Source organism: Myotis lucifugus, unplaced genomic scaffold, assembly GCF_000147115.1.
Source record: "Myotis lucifugus unplaced genomic scaffold, Myoluc2.0 scaffold_13, whole genome shotgun sequence".
Classification (NCBI taxonomy): Eukaryota; Metazoa; Chordata; class Mammalia; order Chiroptera; family Vespertilionidae; genus Myotis; species Myotis lucifugus.
In genome coordinates this window covers 3,818,020-3,838,921 of record NW_005871061.1, presented here as the reverse complement: position 1 = coordinate 3,838,921, position 20,902 = coordinate 3,818,020, and the positions used below count along the sequence as shown (strand labels likewise).

General features: G+C 41.0%; 1 pseudogene; it reads right to left on the bottom strand.

The window, feature by feature from the left end:
- Window positions 1-20,902, bottom strand: part of LOC102419768 — a 59,206-nt pseudogene that overhangs the window by 7,036 nt on the left and 31,268 nt on the right.

Sequence of the window (20,902 nt, the reverse complement as noted above, 5' to 3'; positions counted from 1 at the left end):
TGCATGCATATAAGCCTAACCAATGGACACAGACACCAGAGAGGTGAGGGCATGTGCTGGGGGGTGGGGACGGCCGGAGAGAGGGCAATGGGGGGAAAAGGAGACTTATGTAATACTTTAAACAATAAAGATTTTAAATTAAAAAAAAAAGAAATGGCAAGTATAGAGTTATCCTAGGGGCTAATGTTGCAGAGGGGCCTGGAGAGAGTGGGAGTGAGGAGTGGGTGTGAGGAGGATATACTTAGGAAACTAATTCCACAATAATATTCTGCAACAAATGATCACAAAGCTTCATTGGCATACAACAATAAGTGTTTATTGCTCATGTGCCTAGGATGGCTTTCTAAGCACTTTGTTGATTTTGGTTGGGTTTTCTCACATGTCTGGGATTTGGTTGACTGTACACTCATTCAAACTGACCTCGGCTGGGGTGAGTAGAGCAGTGTGGTTCTGTTTACCCATCTCTCACCATTCAGCAGGCTATGCCACGCATGTTCTGATGGAGATGGAAGAGAAGACAGAGGGCGTGCACAATTGCGCAATCATTTTCAAGATTCTATGTTTCCTGTTTGCTGACATCCCAAAGGAGGGCATATGGCTAAACCCAGAATCAGAGTAGAAGATTCTAAAAAACAACATGGCAAAAGTCAGGGCGAAGGGGTAAGGCAATGTTTGTCATCTACCACAGGGTTCCTTGGGAGAAGCTACATCCCCATCCTCAACTGTGCAACCCAGAGGTGAAACAAAAGCAATCTAACTTCTCTGCAGTGGTTAAACATTAGTAGCCTTAGGGTTTTTGTTAGTTTCCTTTTCACCTTTGTATTCATCAAATTGTGCAAATTTGCAGTAACTGAAAACCCTCAGAATCTTAGCTGTAGGTGGGGTTGTATTCAGAGTAGTAACTCAGGAGTCTGAGCTGACAGAAGCTCTGTCTCCACCTGTGCTCCTACAACTGCTGAGGAGGCCAGCAATGGGAAAGCCAACTGAGCACCAGCTCTTAAGGCTTCCTCCATCAAGGAGCCATGCCCTTTCTGCTTATACTTTATTGACCAAAGAAAGTCACATAGGATGAACAATCCAATCCTATCATGTACTAGAAAGAGGAGAACACAATACTTGTGAATGACCCTAATGACTACACAGTTTTTCCCTGAAGAGATTCTTTTTAAAAAATATATGTTTTTAAAAAATTTATTTTAGGGAGAGGAAGGAAGAGGGATAGAGAGATAGAAACATCGATGTGAGAGAAACATCAATTGGCTGCCTCGTGCACCCACAACCTGGGCATGTGCCTTGACCGGGAATTGAACCCATGACCTCCTGGTTCATGGGTCTACACTCAACCACTGAGATATACCACCCAGGCTGAAAAGACATTTTTAAAGTGATAAGTTGATGTCAATGTATCCTTACCTAAAAAAAATGCACCTCAGGTGAAGTCTTGTTTGACAGGGAACTTTGAAGAATATTATTTATTTTTATAGTGATAAATGCTCAACATATTGAGGAATAACAGAAATTATTTTTACTAATTTCTTATTATAATTGCCTTTTTGAAAGGGCAGGTAGGTCAGCCAACAGAGAAATACTTAATTTCCAGAGGTGAGACTATTAAAAGTCTAATTAGCTCAATTGGCACAAAACAACTTCCTTTTGGCCTATACATTTTTTAAACACTAGAGGCCCGGTGCAAGAAATTTGTGTACTGGGGGTGGGGGGTCCCTCAGCCAGGCCTGCATACTCTCACAGTCCGGGACCCCTCGGGGAATGTCCACCTGCTTGCTTAGGCCTGCTCCTGATGGACATCCTTCTCGCAGTCTGGGACCCCTTGCTCCTTACTGCCTGCCTGCTCGCTGCTCCCTACCGCTCAGCTCATTGCTCCTTAGTGCTGCCACGGAGGTAGGAGAAGCTCCTGCCACCGCGGCTGTGCTCACCATCTGTGAACCTAGTTTCTGGCTGAGCGGTGCTCCCCCTGTGGGAGCACACTGACTACCAGGGGGCAGTTCCTGCGTTGAGCATCTGCCCCCTGGTGTTCAGTGCACATCATAGCAACCGGTCATTGCAGTCGTTCACAGTGAAGGTCGCTTAAGCTTTTATTATATAGATTATTTGATTGCGTTTAGAATACTTAGAATTAAAATTGATCTTTCTATTTTGATGTCTCCTCACAACAAACACTGTGTTGTGACCTTTAAAGAAAAAAATTAATATATACACATCAAGAAATTGGAGAGAAAATCATCTGAAAGGCAGATTTATGTACTAGGGAGTCTCAAATTATTGACTGAAGTAGTTATTGTTATATTAAACAGGCTGTATTGTGACCAAATCTAATGCTCCACTGCCTCTTATTTTCTCCGTAAAAGTATCATTCAGTGGAGTTGTTTCTTAAAAACAAGACAAAATAAAGTATTATATTTTTAAAATATCCCCCTGATAAACAGGAAAGTGAAACCAAAGGAATATGTGCTCCACTTCTTAGGTTATTATTGTTGTCAAATCTGTGATTAGCTGAAAACTATCATGAGGTATACTATATGTGCATGTTTGTGTTTCTTAAAAAGAAGGTGATGCTCTGCAACTCACAGATAACACAAATAGCATGTGATTGCAGCAGTTGCTAAGGGCAACCACACATCTTTTCTGTCATTTCTTTATCCCTAAATAGCCAAACCTCATGATGTGCCCAATACCATAAAATCTGTGGGTCTGCCCTTAGAAGTTTGACAAGATACAGTCTATGATGATTGTTTGAAGGGACGGGGGGGGGGGGCAGAGATATCAGACATTTGAAATGAGTGGACCGAAAATTTATTACTTTAAGCTGAGGAGGAAAATATGTGCCCTATATTAAAATTTGACTCAATATCAAATATACCCAAAATATGAATAAATACTGCATAATCCAAGAAGATTGATGTAGCATGTGATAATTTACCTTTTATGTTCAAATTTCCATAATGCAGTTGGGCCAATAGTGGTTAATGAATTTGATACATTCTTTTGGAAAATTCTAAAGATGAAAAATTACTCTGGTTGATGATAACCAGAAAAATACTCAGAAGCAATTAATATCAGCTTAAGGAATCAGGTATTCCTGTCCATTTTTGTTTGGGTTTAATAGAAAGCTACATAATGGAATTCAACAAAAATCTCTTGTTTTCTAAAACAGAAGAGAAGATTAGGAGACAAAGACATATCTCACATTTTCAGGGTAGAATTTGTGTTTCACAGCAAATAACATACATAGTTCATTTGATGGAGTCAAAGATAGTCATGAATACTTACTGAATGTAGTGAATATTCAATGCCATCCTCCAAGATTTTAAGTTTCTGTGCTGGCTTTTGTTTGTGAAGTCATATTGTTATTATTGCTTTATTCAAATCCTGCCACAGGGGTCCATAATAAAAAGTGAGTGGAATCAATGAGGGAAAATGGCTAAAAGGCCTCCTGTCACTTGGGCAGAATTATTATTTTCTCTGCAACTATCACCCTTCAGACTTCTATCACAGCACCAAATCCTTGGTAATACATGAGCTTGAATAAAAAATAGAAATAGTGTCCACAAATTTAGCTTCTAGTTGTATTGGATCTATAGCTGACAATTTGCATTCTAAAATATATATTTATTTCTACATATAAATTTTACTCAGAAAAATGTAGAGCATCAATGCTTGCCAGTAAACCTAAATATACTTCCATGTCTCAGAATGGTGAAATAAAAAATTCATGTCTAAACATTTTTTTCTTGTCAACCACAACTTTATATATGGGTGGGTGGGTGTGTGCATGCATATACATGTATATTTATGTTAGTTAGATCTGAGTAGAGGTATGCGGCTTTCTCCTCACTATTGTTTGTGCTCTAAACATGAAAATGCCTGACATTACTGCTAAGGATCATGAGGCAAGAAAGGGAATGAATAGCCCTTTAAGTATAATGGCATTTTTAGGGAATATGTAGAAAGTGATGTGGATTCAGGGAGTGTTGTTTTATGAGAAACAAAAAAGTCAAAATACAAGATGAAAGTGGGAAGACAAAATTTCTTGGTTGATTCTCCCCTCCCCCACCCATGCTCTTGTTTTGAGAAATTGTTTCCCAAATTCTTAGCCAGTTCCTACATATCAGTTAGTGGCAATGTGAAAGCTGCAACTAACTAGTAGCCAAAGAGGAACTTCTAAACTATCTAAAATGTAATCCATCAAAAGCACTGAGTCTAAAAACACATGAACATCCTGGCTGGCGTGGCTCAGTGGTTGAGTGTTGTCCCATGAACCAGGAGGTCACAGTTTGATTCCCAGTCAGGGCTCATGCCTCTGTTGAGGGCTCGATCCCCAGTAGGGGCCATGCAGGAGGCAGCCAATCAATGACTCTCTCTTTCATCATTGATGTTTCTCTCTTTCTCTCCCTCTCTCTTCTTCTTTGAATTCAATAAAAATATATTTAAAAAATAAAAATAAAGAAAAAAATAACTAACCCATTATTCTGTTGCGTGTTCTGTTTAGCCATGTTTAGTTGTTCAGATAAACACTTTTCAGTGCCATGTGATCCATAGAGATGAAAAGGGAAGTTTGGACAGTAGAAGTGACCATATACTAGTAGGGCCAGCTGGAAGTTTTGCTGCAAAAAGTAAGCCTCCAGTCAAATTTTGAGGCAAAAGTGAGGTTTGGCAGAAAAGCAGATGCTAGTGACATTTAATGGTAGGAGAAGAGCACATCTGTGCACAAAAAGAAGAAAGTAGCTATTTGGTAATGGTTAGAGGACTAAGGAGTATGTTATGGGAGAAGACAATGAATGAGTTCAAAGTGAGACAATGGTTAAAAGGCTCCTGTCACTTTGGCAAAATTATTATGGTCTCTGTGACTGCCCCCCTCTCTTGGAGGCCATCAGGATATATTGATCTGTGTGTTGCACCAGGAACTCGCTCCTACCCTATCTAATAAAGAGGGAATATGTTAATTGACCATCACACCCTCACAAGATGGTGGTGCCCACAGCCAATAAAGAGGGAATATGCTAATTGCTGCCACACCCTCACAAGATGGCAGCATCCACAGCCACAAGATGGTGGCACCCAGTCCCCTCAGCCCCACCTCATCCAGTCTCAGTGCCCCAGTCCCCTCAACCCCGCCTCATTCAGCCAGAGTCCCCCAGTCCTCTCAGCCCCACCTCATCCAGCCTCAGTCCCCCAGTCCTCTCAGCCCCACCTCATCCAGTCTCAGTGCCCCAGTCCCCTCAGCCCTGCCTCATCCAGCCAGAGTCCCCCAGTCCCCTCAGCCGCAGGGGAAGGCAGTTGGGTGCAATCTGGCTGGGGAGGGGAGGGCAGTTGGGGACGATCATGCCGGCAGGGGAGCAGTTATGCGTCAATTGGGCTGGCAGGGGAGCAGTTAGGGGCTATCAGTTAGGCTGGCAGACAGAGTGATTAGGGGCAATCAGGCAGGCAAGCAGGAAAGTGGTTAGGAGCCAGAAGTCCTGGATTGTGAGAGGGATGTCTGACATTCCCTGAGGGGTCCCAGATTGGAGAGGGTACAGGCTGGGCTGAGGGACACCCCCCTCCCGTGCACGAATTTCATGCACCAGGCCTCTAGTAGTCTAAACGTTTGTCTTCCCCAAATTCATGTTGAAATCCCAATCCCCAAAGATGACAGCATTAGGAGGTGAGGCCTTTGGGATGTGATTAGGTCATGAGGGCAGAGCTCTCATGAATGAGATTAAGGTCCTTATACAAGAGGCTCTAGAAGGATCCCATGCCCCTTCTACCATGTGAGGACACAGCAAAAAGGTGCCAACTATGAACCAGGAGGAGGGACATCACCAGAAGGCAACTATGCTGGCCCCTTGATTTTGGACTTCCCAGCCTCCAGAAGGGTGAGAAATAAATTCCTGTTGTTTTTAATCTACACAGTCTCTGGTATTTTGTTACAGAAGTCCAAACACACTAGGCCACTTTCTAAGTGACATGTTAGTATGTATGTAGTAAGCAGCTCCAGAGCTTTAGCAGATAAAATCTTAATGGCTGTGACTGAGTTAATGTGCTTCTAAACCTTTTGGAATACTCTTAGGAAGGCACTTGCCTACAGAGAAAGTTACAAAACAAGGCTCTTGGGTAGGACTGATTTTTCATAGCTGAGCCTATGCGACACCTTGAGAAGGAAAGAAGATAAATGTCTGTCAGACTGTGTTATAAAGAGGACAGGCTGCCCTGGCCGGGTGGCTCAGTTGGTTGGAGCGTCCAGCCAGGCATGAAGGGTCAGGGGTTTGATTCCTAGTCAGGGCACATACCTAGGTTGTGGGTTTGACCCCCTGTTGGGACATGTTCAGAGGCAGCCCATTGATGTTTCTCTCTCACATCGATATTTCTCTCCCTCTCCCTCTCCCTTCCTCTCGCTCTCTAAAATCAATTCAAAAAAAGAGGACAGATTTTTTTTTTTGGGAATGTTGGTTGGTTGGTTGGTTGGTTTGGAATGTTGGTTTGTTAGTTGGTTTTACAAAACACACAAAACCCTTTGTGTGCCTATCTGTCAGTTTGCTTGTTTATATACTAGCTTAGTCCCAGCAGAGTTTAAAGTGGTTGTATTTACTTTGTTTCTTAATGTGTCTGATTTAAATTCATGTTGCCCACCTCTGTAGAACCAAGATTCCACCAGACTCTTCTAGGATCACTGGCGATTGATCGCATATGAAGCATTCCACTCTCTCCTCAGCCCTCCTTTTCTGCTGTGACTTTTTGTACTTTGTTCTGAAAGAAGACAGACACCTCATTGTTGTAGTATCTCAGCCTGATTATATTGTACATGGAATAATCACGGGGCTAATCAGGCTGCTTCTGCTGGGCTCGCTCCATGGCTGCAGCTATCAGCAGCACACAGCAGGGCCTGACAACCCCTCCCAGAAAAGAGCTTACCAATTAACCTTCAGTCACATTGGATCGAAGACTGACATTCATTATTTTAATGAAAACAGTAAGAAAGGGCACTATTGAGACCCCTGAAAACTAACCCATTATTCTGTTGCATGTTCTGCTTAGCGATGTACAAAAAGCAAGCTCAGGATCAGAAAGACAGGATGCTGTGCTGGCAGGCGGCATAAAGAACAGCTGCCCACGGCCCCGTACTGCTCACAAACCATCTCTGAAAGCTTTTGTAACCCTTGGCTAAAGAAGAGGCTGAAAGATGCTTGTACCTCAGGAGGGAACTATTTCAAGATTACTGAAGGAACACCCTGCACACGAAATATATTACCACGGCCTTCTTTTAACTTCTTTTTCCTGTGACTCATGTTCTGTTTCTTCCAGAGGCTTCACTTTGGTGATATGCTGCATCTACACTTTGCACTGGACTCAAACTTTTTGGAGCAAGAGTTACATTATCTATTGATAAATCTGACAGAGTTAATAAATATTCTTTTACTTTTTTGCAAGAGTGTTGTGGAAATTGCATGAAAAGTTTCTAATAGATATAGAAATTTTAAAGAAAATTCTCTTCATTCATGCTTAAAGAGTCAAAAGTATGCACCTAGCCATTCATTTAACAGACATTCGCTGAGAGCCTAAGATGTGCCAGAAACCATGCTACATATAGTGGCCACAGCCATGAAGAAGTTGGGGGTCCCAACTTTTGAGAAACTCACTGTTTAAATCTTGGGGAGATGTGGTTGGTCCCTTCTAGCTACTATATTTGAAACCCCACAATCTGGGCAAGCCCGAGGCTGACAAGAGCCTCTGATAGTGTTCAGCCTCGTCAGCTCTCATTCAAAACCCACTTATGTGGGGACACCAGTAGTCTCAATGGCTTATTGAGTCATGGAAATTAGCTTAGAATTTAAATTAAAATCATGCAAATGATTCAAAGGCTCAAGGTAAATCCAAATAATAGACCCCAGCTAGAAGTATAATGTCAAGGTTTGTTTTCTTAATTTTTCATGCAATATTTCAGGTTATTTTTTTCTTCCAATTATGCATAAATGTAAGCACACAGACTAATTAGCAAAGGCACAAAAGGGATGTGCTGTGGCACAATCCAGCTCAGTCTAACCTTTTCAAACACTGAGCCTCATCTCTCTTGTGTACAGAGAACTATAGGAACTTTCTTTGGGTACATTCCAGAATCTGCCCTGGAGCCCAGCCCAGACTCTGTTCTTGTTGAATAGCTGAGCTGTAGAGAGGAGTAACCATGTTCAGTTTCAAGGTAGGAGGAGAGGAGACACATTTCCTTGTCTTTCTTTTTCTGCTTCCATAAACCATGATTAGATTTAGTTTATGAGAGCCTGCTCTCCAATCCACTTGAACATGAAATCAAGCAGAGTACATTTTCAAACTTATCACATTCCTTAACTAATTTCTGGCATATAAGTAATATACATATTGTTGGGAATACTTGGAATTTAGGGATTACCCTGTCTCTTCTTTTTCAAACCAAATGGCATTTGATCTCAAAGCCAAAGATTTTCAAGAAGAAATTTGAAGTGATTAATCTATTCATAGCATACAGGTCAGAATGTGATTTTATACTCAGGGCCAGGATTCATCTCAATAATTGTACATTCCAAGTTCTCCTGGATCATCTTTCCAATGGGACTTTCTTTTTTTAACCAATTGCAGTATAGCAGTTAAGAGCACAAATATTAAGGTTGGGATGTTGGGTTCAAATCACAGACCGAACACTTACTGTCTGTGACTTTGAGAAAGTTGCCTGACGTCACTGTACCTCAGTTTCTGTATTTGTAAGTTGCCAGCACTATTTGGCTTCCACTAGAATGAAGGCTCCTCAAGGAATCTTTGTTTTGTTCACTGTTTCCCAAGTGCATTAAACAGTGCCCGTTGAGCATGGGAGATTGTTTACTAAATGAAGAGAACCTACCTCTTGAGGTTATTATGAGGATGACATGAATGAATACACGGAGAGTGGTAGAGCCTGGAGCACAGTAAACCCTCAATAAATGTTAAGCTACATCAAAATTATACTCTCAAACTTGAATGTGAATGAGCAGGATTTCTGCTCACTTTGGAAGCAAGTTATAAAAATCATGGTTTTAAAGGAAATGGCAGGAAGCTCTGGAGTCAGCTCTGCAGTGGCCTTGTCATGGTGGCAGGATTCCTGGAGGTGTGAGGTGGGGCTGTGAGTGTGCAAACCTCAGCAAGTAGGGTCCACTGCAGGCTGCCTATCACTTACCCTGTCTTCCTCTCTTCCTCCCTTTCTCCTTTCCTTCAAAGAGAAACTAGTATCTTTTAAAAATAGAGAATAATATAGGTGCATCATGAAATGTTAAAAAGATAAAGAATATAAGTCATCTATAATCTACTTATAGCATTTTGTGTATTTTAGCCAGACTATTGTCTATAATTATGTACACACCCACACACACATCCTATCTAATAAAGAGGGAATATGCAAATTAATCATCATGCTGTCACAAAGATGGCAGTGCCCATAGCCACAAGATGGCGGTTACCAGTCCCCTCAGCCCCGCCAGAGTCCCCCAGTTCTTTCAGCCCCTCCAGGGGGTGGCAGATGCATGGTGCGGCCGGACCTGCCCTCAGCCCCCCAGCCACCCAGGGCCAGCCCGAGGCGCAGGCAAGCCTCAGATGTCAGCTGCCCAGCCAACGCCCGAGGTACAGGCAAGCCTCAGATGGCGGCTGCCCAGCCAACGCCCGATGTGCAGGCAAGCCTTGGATGGTGGCTTCCCAGCTGCCCAGGGCAGGCCCGAGGCACAGGTTACCAGGGCCAGCCAAGGCTTGCGCTGCCAGCAGTGGCAGCAGCAGAGGTGTGATGGGGCGTCGCCTTCCCCTGATCGCCAGGTCACCTCCCGCCCCTGAGGGCTCTCAGACTGTGAGAGGGGGCAGGCCAGGCTGAGGAACACCCCTCCAGTGCATGAATTTCCATGCACCGGGCCTCTAGTAAATATATATGTATGTATATACCTATATGTACACACATATATGGAACACACTACACATACTTTAACTTAATACTTAAGACTCTTGTGTTACTGAATACAATTCTATAATATGTAACTCTTTTATAATTGAATTTGTTTTTATAGAATTGTATTAGCACCATGGAGAATGAAGAGTGTAGATTTTACCCTGAGTTCAAAGAGAGCATCTGGAAAGGGATAGAAACCCTATGAAGCAATGTTTCAGAGAGTCTGATATATCCCATGGTAACCACTGAGAGATTAAATTGGCTAAGAAATTTTTAACATTTCTCATCCCCAGGTTTTGGGGGCTACTCTCCTTCATAAACTCCCCAAACATGTGTTCTAATTTCCATCTAAGTGATAAATATTACTTATTGAAGAGTTATTATGGCAGGCATGGTATTAGATGCTTTATGGGGTTTTATATAATCCTTTCAGCAACACCTGAAGAGACCTATTATTATCTCTATTTTACAGAAGAGGAAATAGAAGCAGTCTGTATTTGCAAGCACTCTGGGGGGTGGGTGTACAAAATGTATGAGATGCACATGGCTTGCCCTGAAAAACCTGAGATAATTATAGTAATTACTGCTTGGGGCTGTAGTAAGGTTTGAATGAGATCATGGATGTAATGCACTATGTGTGTATCATGCCAGGGACATAGTAAATGCTCAATAAATCTTATCAATGATAAGGAAGGGGATGAGGATGATTACAATGGTGGTTATGGTGAAGAAGATGATGTTGGCTTGATGTAAGGGAAGGGTGATAGTGAAAAGGTAGGAGACCAGAGCATCCTCCCTGAGAGTCTACGACTCTGGCCCGAAGCAAAAGGTTAATGGACTAGACATTGGATTCTCCTTTCCTTGTGGGGCACTGGTAGTATTTCCATCAGGAGAGATATCCTTATCAATGCTAAATACCATAGGAGGAGGAAATTCTTATGCTTTTCACCTGCATAATGACTTTGGCAAATGTCCCCCACCCCTTTCAACTGAAGGTCAAAATTGAACTTTCAAAACATTCTTAATTTTTTTTCCAATATGCTAGTTTATATATTATGACTGATTTTTTTCTTGCTCAATTTTAACAAGGTAGGGATTTGGGAATAGAGTTAATTAAAAGAAATACACATTTATTACCATATTGTAACACTCTAGGTAGTGCTTAATTAAAGACTAAAAATTTTTAAATTAGCATATGACACTTTGTATTTCCAGACAAAAGAGAATGTGCAGAGTTTAGAGGAAAGGTAAATGAGCTTGAAGTTCAGAGATGTCCTTAGACAGAAAATGACCCAGTGAACTTGGGTAAGTTATTCAGCATCTCAGGGCTTTAATTTTCTAATTTTTCAAAATATAGTTTATAACAGCAATGTCACATCTTTGCATTTCTCTTTATGGTGTGCAAAGTAGCCATATGTATGTTCTCTTCTTTTGATCCTTAAAATGACCCTGAATGAGGTCGGGCAGGCATTATTATCCTCCTTTAAAAAATGAGAAAAGTGAGGTGTAGCAAGGTTAAGTGAATGTCCAAGGTCACAGAGCTAATAAGTGTTACACTGGGGACTCAAAACCCTGCTTTCTATTTTGCATACGATGTTTTCTTTATATTACACATCCAGGTTCTCCCAGAATAAGCATGGCGAATAAAAGACAGGCCTGTGTTCTAAGTTCAGCCTTCTCACACGAAAAGCTGTGTGATATTGGACAGGACATATTGCTTCGCTAGACCTTCATTTCCTTGTCCATAAAATAAGGGGATTATTCATTTTTGCAGGGTTTCTGCAGCGTGTGCTCTGTCACCATTTGCATAAACGAAGGAGCCTAAGCAGAGACAGGTAAATTGCTTTGGTCAACGTTGCACAGTAAGGGCCAGAGAGAAGCTGCTTCAGTCTCCAGAATGATGTAACCTGCCTAGCAAGAGGTAAGTATCTACACAGTTCAAAAGAAAAAAGAAAGACAGGCACACTCTATGAACATGCTGTAGAGCATAGTGAAATCTACTTCCTCACTACAATAACAGGTAAAGAGGAGGAATTTCTAGCATCCCAGTTTACAATAATCCCCTTCCTAAGAAATCCTCTACAACAAGATGACAAGGATGCCAGACACCTTGGGGATATTAGTCTACAGAGCAGTGGTTCTCACCAACATTTTCTTTTTTAAAAAAATATATATTTTATTGATTTTTTTACAGAGAGGAAGAAAGAGGGATAGAGAGTTAGAAACATCGATGAGAGAGAAACATCGATCAGCCGCCTCCTGCACACCCCCCACTGGGGATGTGCCCACAACCAAAGTACATGCCCTTGACCGGAATCAAACCTGGGACCCTTCAGTCTGCAGGCTGATGCTCTATCCACTGAGCCAAACCAGTTACGGCTCACCAACATTTTCTTAAAAGCCATAAGCAAGTGTCTTAAACGGGAGGATGTGCAGGTAATTTTGTTGACTTACGCAGACTGTGTGCTTTGGCCATACTTAGAGGTAGTGGTGATGCTGCTGATAATGAAGATGATTGTTAATGAATAATCCATGCATGACATGGAATGGGCACCTACAAGGCACATTTTTAAGGAGTTAATTTTGTCTTTAATTAGCATTTCATGTGAGCACACGCTGTGCGTTCTCTGTGCCTAAGAAGCCACCCCCATATGATATGCACACCCATTCTCTCTCTTGTTAATTCCTCCTCATTCTTCATAGTTCAGTTCAATAGTAATTCTCCTCCAGGAAACCTCCCCTGAGGTTGAGTCTAGTTCTTCTCTTTCGTAGAAATCTATTGTTTTAACCAGCACGACAACCATTCTGCTTTGGGGAAATAGAACTTGGTTTTCTTGAGAACTTCCTTCTCCCTATGCATGCAGGGCTGATAGGACAATTAATCAAGGTGATCTCCTTTTACTTAAATAAGTAATGGAACTGTGACCTGCACGAGGTCACCAGACTCCCCCTCACAGAAATAGGGACCTTAAGCAACATTGCGGAGAAGGAAAATTGAGCCAATTCATCTGAAGACCTTGTGTGTTTATCCTGGCTGCCTGGATCCTGCAGTGGCTCTGCTTCCTGTCTCACCAGCCCCTGGTTTATCAGTCATTCCATCTCCACACTAACTTGCCTTACATCTTCCCAATACTTCTCATGTTTGCTTATGTTAGCCCAAATAAATGTTGGTTGCTTGCTTCCAAAGAACTTAATGGTACCTCTCTGTTATGTGGTTTGTGCTACATGCTCCTTTCCTTAATAACACTTATTTTATTTTGTAAGTATCCATTCTGTTTGGTTATGTGGTTTATGTCTGCACCCTTACCAGGCTGTGAGGTCCAGGGAAGCAAAGAGTATACCCCTAACACTTACAACAGTGTTTAGCACTTTCTAGTAACTTATTACATTTTCTTTTGATTTAATGAATGAATAAATGAATGAAATTTCAGGTTCGAATTGCTCTCTACTGCTTCTTTGAATGGTGACCCCCAACATAGCATGCTCTCCTTAATGTCTCTTATTTTCAGCCTTTCTTTTTCTCAATCCCTTGCTTTCTCTCACTCTCTCCCTAACCCCTTTCTCTCTCTTTTCCCAATTTGCAACTACACCAATGTCCTCAGGACTGGATTTCTTCCTTGTCATAAAACTCTTCTCTGGCTCTTACTTTCAAGAAAAAGTCCAAGGCCTTTCATGATCTTAAGCCCAATCACCTATGTTGTGTTATGTTCTGTATTAACTCCACTTGTATTTTTAACTCTGGGCATGTAGAACTCTTTCAGTTCCTGAATCCCCCATGCTCTCTCACATCTCTATTCATTTGAACCAACTCTCATCACTTCCTGCAATGACTTTTTAAAAAATTGATTCATAGAGATAAGAAAGGAGAGGAAGAGAGAAACATTGATGTGAGTGCCATACATCGAAGGGTTGTCCTCCTGCACGCCCCCTACCGGGGGTCAAGCCAGAACTCAGGCCTGTGCCCCACCAGATTGGAACAGGCAAGCTTTCCGTGCAGGGGATGATGCCCAACCAATTGATCCACACTCGCCAGGGCTTCCTGCAATGACTTTATTTCCTCTTCTCCTTCATTCCTTAGCCTTATAGTTTCTTCCTCCATAAAGTTTCCCCCCATCACAAGGTCTACCTTCAACTAATCTTGGACTAGCCGAGATGACCTTGCTTTGTGTTCTCAAGCTCACTCTGCACAGCTTTATTCTTACATTTGTAAGTTATTTACTTTATTGTTTTGATTTATTTGTTCACTGACTCCCTCTAAAAAACCCCTCAAGAGCAGAGATCATCCCTTTTATCTGTTATCTCCTCAGAACCCAGCATAACAAGTACTTTATAAATGTTCCTTTAAAAAATGACTAAATGAAAGATTGAATCATTCTACCAACTGAACTCCTCACTGAAGTTTTAGTATCACACTTATAATCTTCTCATAGTATTTATTGATTTCAATTTTTCATTATAGATATCTATATACATGTCTCATTTTCACTGTTTTTGTTTTTCTCCTTGGAGATGAAGTCTATATCTTCTTCATATCTCTCTCTCTCTCTCTCTATATATATATATATATATATATATATATTGCAGCACCTGGCATACTTCCTGGCCTATAATAGGTGCACAATAATTACTTGTTGACAAAAATGAATGATGAATCGAGCCATGCTACAATGCTGATGCTTTGATATTATACAGTAAGTCCTCACTTGATGTCATTGATAGATTCTGTGACTTTAAGCAAAACGACATATAATGAAACCAATTTTAGGCTAAATGGTATAGGCTAAATTGATATAAACAATGGTATCTCATCAATGTTACAAATGCAACAATTTGAGTGAAATGACATTGTTTGAGGACCTGCTGTATTAAAATGAACAGATGAAATACATTTCACAAAAGACTTAAGACGACAGTGATATATTTTTAAAAGGAATGGATTGCAAACATGAGATTTCAGAATGGTTAAGATAGAAAGAGAGAATGGGAAGCCTTTCATGATAGTTCTTAAATTTTATCACATGGCAACTATCATTTCACCCTCATTAAGTCCAGTAACTTTGAAATGAGATAGTTACCTGAAATATTATATTATACAGTGATACCCAGACTGCCTCCACCACCACCAAGCTTGCCCACGCTTACCTTCTTGTTCATGGGACCAGGCCCTTTTGGGTGCACCTGAACCCATACACTAACAGTTATAGGATTGGAATCCGCATGTCCGCGAGGAGCCATATTTTAGTTAGGATCTGGTTTGGCTTTAGCAACAGACATTGAAACAGTTTCTGGTCTTTCAGTCTTTAAAGGTAAATGTGCTTTTGCCCATAATAGCAGGCAAATCATGCTCGTTCTTTTCCATTTCTCTTTTTGAACCAAGTACCTGTATTAACAGACCCCTCACGGCTTTACATCCACCGCAGTCAATTCAGGTTGGTTTGACCAGAGTGAGACTCACCTGAGGCAGCGTGGTGTGCAACCACTGAGCGATGGCATGCAGAATAGAGTCTCGGTATACCCTTCCTCTCAGTAAGCTCCTGATGCAGATTCGAAATTGGAAGTGCTCTTCACTCTCAAGCACAGAATGCAAATCATTCCGCACAGTAAGCCACTGACTGGATTCTTCTTCAAACTATTTAAAATGATTCCAAACAATACTTAGTGAAGCCTGTACCTGAGGAGCAGAAGCTGCAGTATATATTTAAATCCCTTCCAAGAAAACAAACCTTGCTGATGGAGATTAAGAAACTCCTTTAATTCCCATTTTGCTGTTGCCAGTCTTGGGAGGGTTCTTCGGCCATTCACCTGAGCTCCGGGGCATCAAGTCAGAAGAAGTAGAAAAGTGTAACTCTCAGGCTTGTTCCGTGAGGGGAGGCAAATCTACACAGGAGAGAAAATGGTCTGATCCCATCAGTGTGTTGTCTAATATTGATTCACCAACTTTTAAAGCTATGTCATCAATAGAAAAGTTTGGACTACGCCTCTCTATGGCGTGATCGATGACAGGGATCCACTCATCATTGCAGAGGCGTTGCCCTCTCTGAAGATTGCTACTATAGCAGAAACACCAGTGACTACTCCCCAGTTACCAGGTAAGCAGGTATCAAACTTACGTTTAATCAGTCAGTCTCTTAAAGCTTGCTGATGAATAAAGTGGCCAGATTGCCATTGCACGCATTCATCATGTTGGTGTTACCAGTAACTACTGGATAGCTGTTATCTCCCTACCCTCTCCTCCCTTTTTATTGATTCAGCAAGTAGTTTCTTCTAGAACTTCTTCTGCAGTTTCAATCATGGAATTATTTGTCATGAGTTTTTCCTTTCTTCCACTAAATTAATTTTTTATCAATACATCATTGAATGGAGAGTTTTCATTGGTCCAATTAATACAAACATAACACATAGATTTACAAGCAATGGCTGAAGCTAAGTTGGTTTTACCAGTAGAAGGAGGGCCAAACATTTGGCAGTTAGTTGAGCCGCCCATATACAGTGGGGCCTTGACTTACGAGTTTAATTCGTTCCGTGATGGAGCTCATAACTCAAATTACTCGTATGTCAAATCTTAAAGTGAACGAGTGAGACACATAATGCTGGGCTGATGTTGTGGCGTTCACTGTGACGTTCGCTGCGTCAACTAGCGGTGGGGTATCTGAAGCTGGCTCGTAACCCGAATTTTAGCTCGCAACTCAAAGCAAAAAATCGGCCGAGAGACGGCTCATATCTCAAAAAACTCGTTAGTCGGGACACTCTTAAGTCAAGGCCCCACTGTATATAACACCACTGCTATGTCATGAAAACAAGTTGATCAAAGCACACACACAGCTTATGAACTTTCTGAGCATCGTCTTCCTCACCAGTCATGAGCAGTTTCACTAGTGAGTATATTTGAAATCTGATATTTGCTGCCACTTGTAATACTCTCTTAACAGTGGTAATTCCATTTGTTGTACACATGAGAGACAGGTATTCATCTTGATTGGTACGTAGCCAATCTTTTTATACAAACAACTGTAAGCCTACCCTTCCCCACCCTGTATGTTATAACTTGGAAAACATAGATACCAACTCATCAGAACAGAAGCCAGGCAGAACCCTAGAAAAGGGTCCTGTACTAGCACTTCTAATGCTCAAATCTGCCAGGCCCTGCCCCTTTAGTTACAGGGCCCGAGGGAGGATGGGGGCTGTGAAAGGAAGGTATAGGTCCTTCCTTGGCATGATAGCGGGGTGGCACGTGGGCAGTGCAGGGCAGCAGCCATTTAGGAACTGGTGTGAAGTATGCCATTAGTTTAGCATCCTGTATGATGGTATATGTGTGCCAGCTGAATATCAACCCTGCCCTGGGACTTAACCTAAAAGAGACAAAAGGAAGGAGCAGAAAGTGAAGCAGCCGAAGAAAACAGCCAGCATTCAGTAACAGAGTGAAGTCATCAGAAGATGATTGATCCCTAAATTATAAATGATCTTAACTACCTACAATGAATCAGACAGCGTTTTCTAGAACAAATGAATTTGATAGCTTTTTAGCTCTTAACTGGTAATTTCAGTTTTTTCTCCCAGGGCAGGAAGGATCTCGCCATGTTTAACCTTTTTCATGTGTTTTTTTTAGTCTCATACTTTCTTCAAAGAAATATCATGCTTTCCTTTTACATTTTTGAATGTTATGTACCTTGTTTACACACCATAATACAATTCCTCATGCACCAAAATTGCTTTGGCAAATGACATTTGAGTGGTAAGAGCCTTTTAGCAGAAATCCACATTTTTTTCATAATTCCCTACTATGCAACCATTGTCCATCCTCTAAATAAGATACGTGCCACCACAGGCAGGTTAGATTGCCCTTATCTTATAGGGCTGAGCAGAGTTTTCATTTTTTGAATTGTATCAGATAAGCGCTCTGCAAAGGCCCTACAACACTTCATTCAGAGGCAGTTTTTCCCCAAATGTGTAACTACACGCAGTGCACAACAGGTTGAGAAAACAAAAATTGCATTTAAAAAAATCTGTGGTTGAAATTCTATATTCTTTGCAACTGATATCACCACCTGGAGGGTTCAAATAGGTAATAAACCTGTTTGAGCAAAAGCATAGCAAATGCCTCTGTGTGGAGAAAAGAGCTCTGCAAGGGAGCCCAGAGGGCTTCAGGCAATTCTCATGTAGCAAAATCCCACTTAAAACAAACCTGCCCTTCCTCTTGGGAACTCCTGTAATCCTGGGATTAGATAGATCAGTCCTGGCAGTGGTTGCTCTTTGCTCAGAGAATTTGCTCAGGTTGTATGGAGCTCATTCTGTTTTCCTTCAAATTTCAAAATCAAGTATCAAGAGCATTTTACTTATTAATGAATTTCTCAAGGTGGTCTCTGATCCAGGATTTGACTTTGTATTCTCCAGAGGCAAACTTGAACCCCCAAGGCTTTAATCTCATCAGTTCAAGATGAACAAGGTGCATTTTGCCTCTAGTCTCTGTCATCCACAAAACTGTGAGCTTCTTTGAGACAGAGGCGTGCCCTGTTTTTGCTTTGAGTCCATACTGCCAGGCATAGTGGCCACTCTGATAAATAAATATTGAATAAACATTTGCAGCATGAGTGAATAAGTGGCAGGAAGTGTTAAGGAAAATGGCTAGTATGTGAGAGCTCACCTGCTTTATTTGTTACTGTGTGGAATTAGTTTATATTTTGTAATCTACATAGTCAATTATTTGTAAACTTCTGGGAAAATATTACATGTTGATTTCAATCTGTAAAAACATAGATATCACTTTATATTTTTCAAATGCCACCTTTCTTTAAAAGTTCTTTTTATGGAAAATATGAGACAATTAAGAACACTCTTGCCCAGCCAGTGTGGCTCAATAGTTGAGTGTTGACCTATGAATCGGGAGGTCAAGGTTCGATTCCCAGTCCCAGCACAGGCCTAGGCTGCAGGCTCAATCCCCAGTGTGGGGCATGCAGGAGGCAGCCGATCAATGATTCTCTCTCATCATTGATGCTTCTATCTCTCTCTCCCTCTTCCTTCCTCTCTGAAATCAATAAAAAATATGTGTATTTTTAAAAAAGAACACTTATGTTTGTGTAATTGAAAACTTAAAGAAAAAGTATGGTATTTTCCCAAAATGATTTGTGATGTTGGAATCTCCTTGCTCTCCCAACTGCCAAAACCTTGGATTATTGACCTGTTACAGGGTCTATCAATCTTAATTTTACTTATACTAGGTAACCAGGAAGTATTTTATTTTCATGTGTTAATGCTTATCTATTATGTGTGCATAATATAAAGAAGTATTAACTACTGCAATGGGAATTTCTCAAATACCTGATTTATATGTGTAATACATTAAGAAGATATAAATGCAATGCATTTTTCATAAATTCAAAAGATTTCAGAGTCAGGAAGATTTGAATTACAAATGCTATTTTTTAGCTTCCTTCTTAAAACCTCCAAGAGACCTACAACATGTAACACTCATCCCATTCCTCAAAGATGAAGTAGGAGAAAGATATTAAAAAGAGTCTCTGTTCCGCCTTCTACGATCATTATTTTATTTTCCAGAAGTGTATCCTGTTCCGGTAAGACAGATATGTCCCATTGATCTTAGAAATATGTTGTTCCATGGCTGCAATTTCTTTCTCTGAAATCATCTTCTGGTATTTTAAATTTATTACCAATTGGCCAGTGCAGTGTGGTTTTCAGTTGCTGAAAATTTAGAGTCCATTACAATACTGAGGTTTGGAGTAATTTCCTGGACTATATCTGGTGCCAAAGTCACTACAAACTGATTTTTTTCACTCTTTTGGCTGCCTGTCCCAAAAGGAAAAATCTGTCTTTTTGTGTGGGTGGATCTGATACAAGGAATACTAGCTAGAGATATCCTTTGTCAAGATTGTAATCATTTGTCTTGTAAGAGAGAAATTTGAGACCGAAACATTAAAACACACCTGAGAAAATCAACAACAGAAACCTGAGTTCACTCTGTTCTATTGCTTCATTTGCTCTTGGACCTTAAGGCAAGGTCACTGTTGCTGTTGTCATGGGAATGTGGATCATGGGGAACAAAGCTCAAGCTCATCTTATAACAGGATAAGAAGCAATTTTCCCCTGGAAGCAAATTACTCATTTTCCTAACCACTCACAACTGTTGATCTAGTGCAGTGGTTCTCAACCTTCCTAATGCCACGACCCTTTAATACAGTTCCTCATGTTGTGGTGACCCCCAACCATAAAATTGTTTTTGTTGCTACTTCATAACTGTAATTTTGCTACTGTTATGAATCATAATGTAAATATCTGATATGCAGGATGTATTTTCATTATTACAAATTGAACATAATTAAAGCATAGTGATTAATCACAAAACAATATGTAATTATATATGTGTTTTCTGATGGTCTTAGGTGACCCCTGTGAAAGGGTCGTTCGACCCCCAAAGGGTCTCGACCCACAGGTTGAGAACCGCTGATCTAGTGGGTCTAGTTCCAAAGAGGACATCATCTTTAACAGATGAAAACTCCGAAGACACTCCTTTCTAACGGAAGAGTGTAGCAATCCATGGTCTGTTGAGAAGGTTAATTTTTCTTAACGACAGAGTTTCTTCTGAAATCTAGGATTAATCTGTAAAACAATAGTGTTCTTACTCTTGAGTTGTTTTACTAGCATTTTGATCGAAATTGCCTGAAGGTCAGAGGACATCTGGAAGAAAGGTTCACTCATGCACACTTGGCTACAGACCTTGAGATTCTTGCTACAGTCATTCAGTTTGGCTGAATCGGTTAAGTCTTTTTTAAAAAAATTTCTTTATTGATTAAGGTATTACATATGTGTCCTTATCCCCCCATTCCCTCCCCCACCCCCACCCCCACTCATGCCCTCACCCCCCTGGTGTCTGTGTCCATTGGTTAGGCTTATATGCATGCATACAAGTCCTTTGGTTGATCTCTCCCCCTTACCCCACCCTCCCCTACCTTCCCTCTGAGGTTG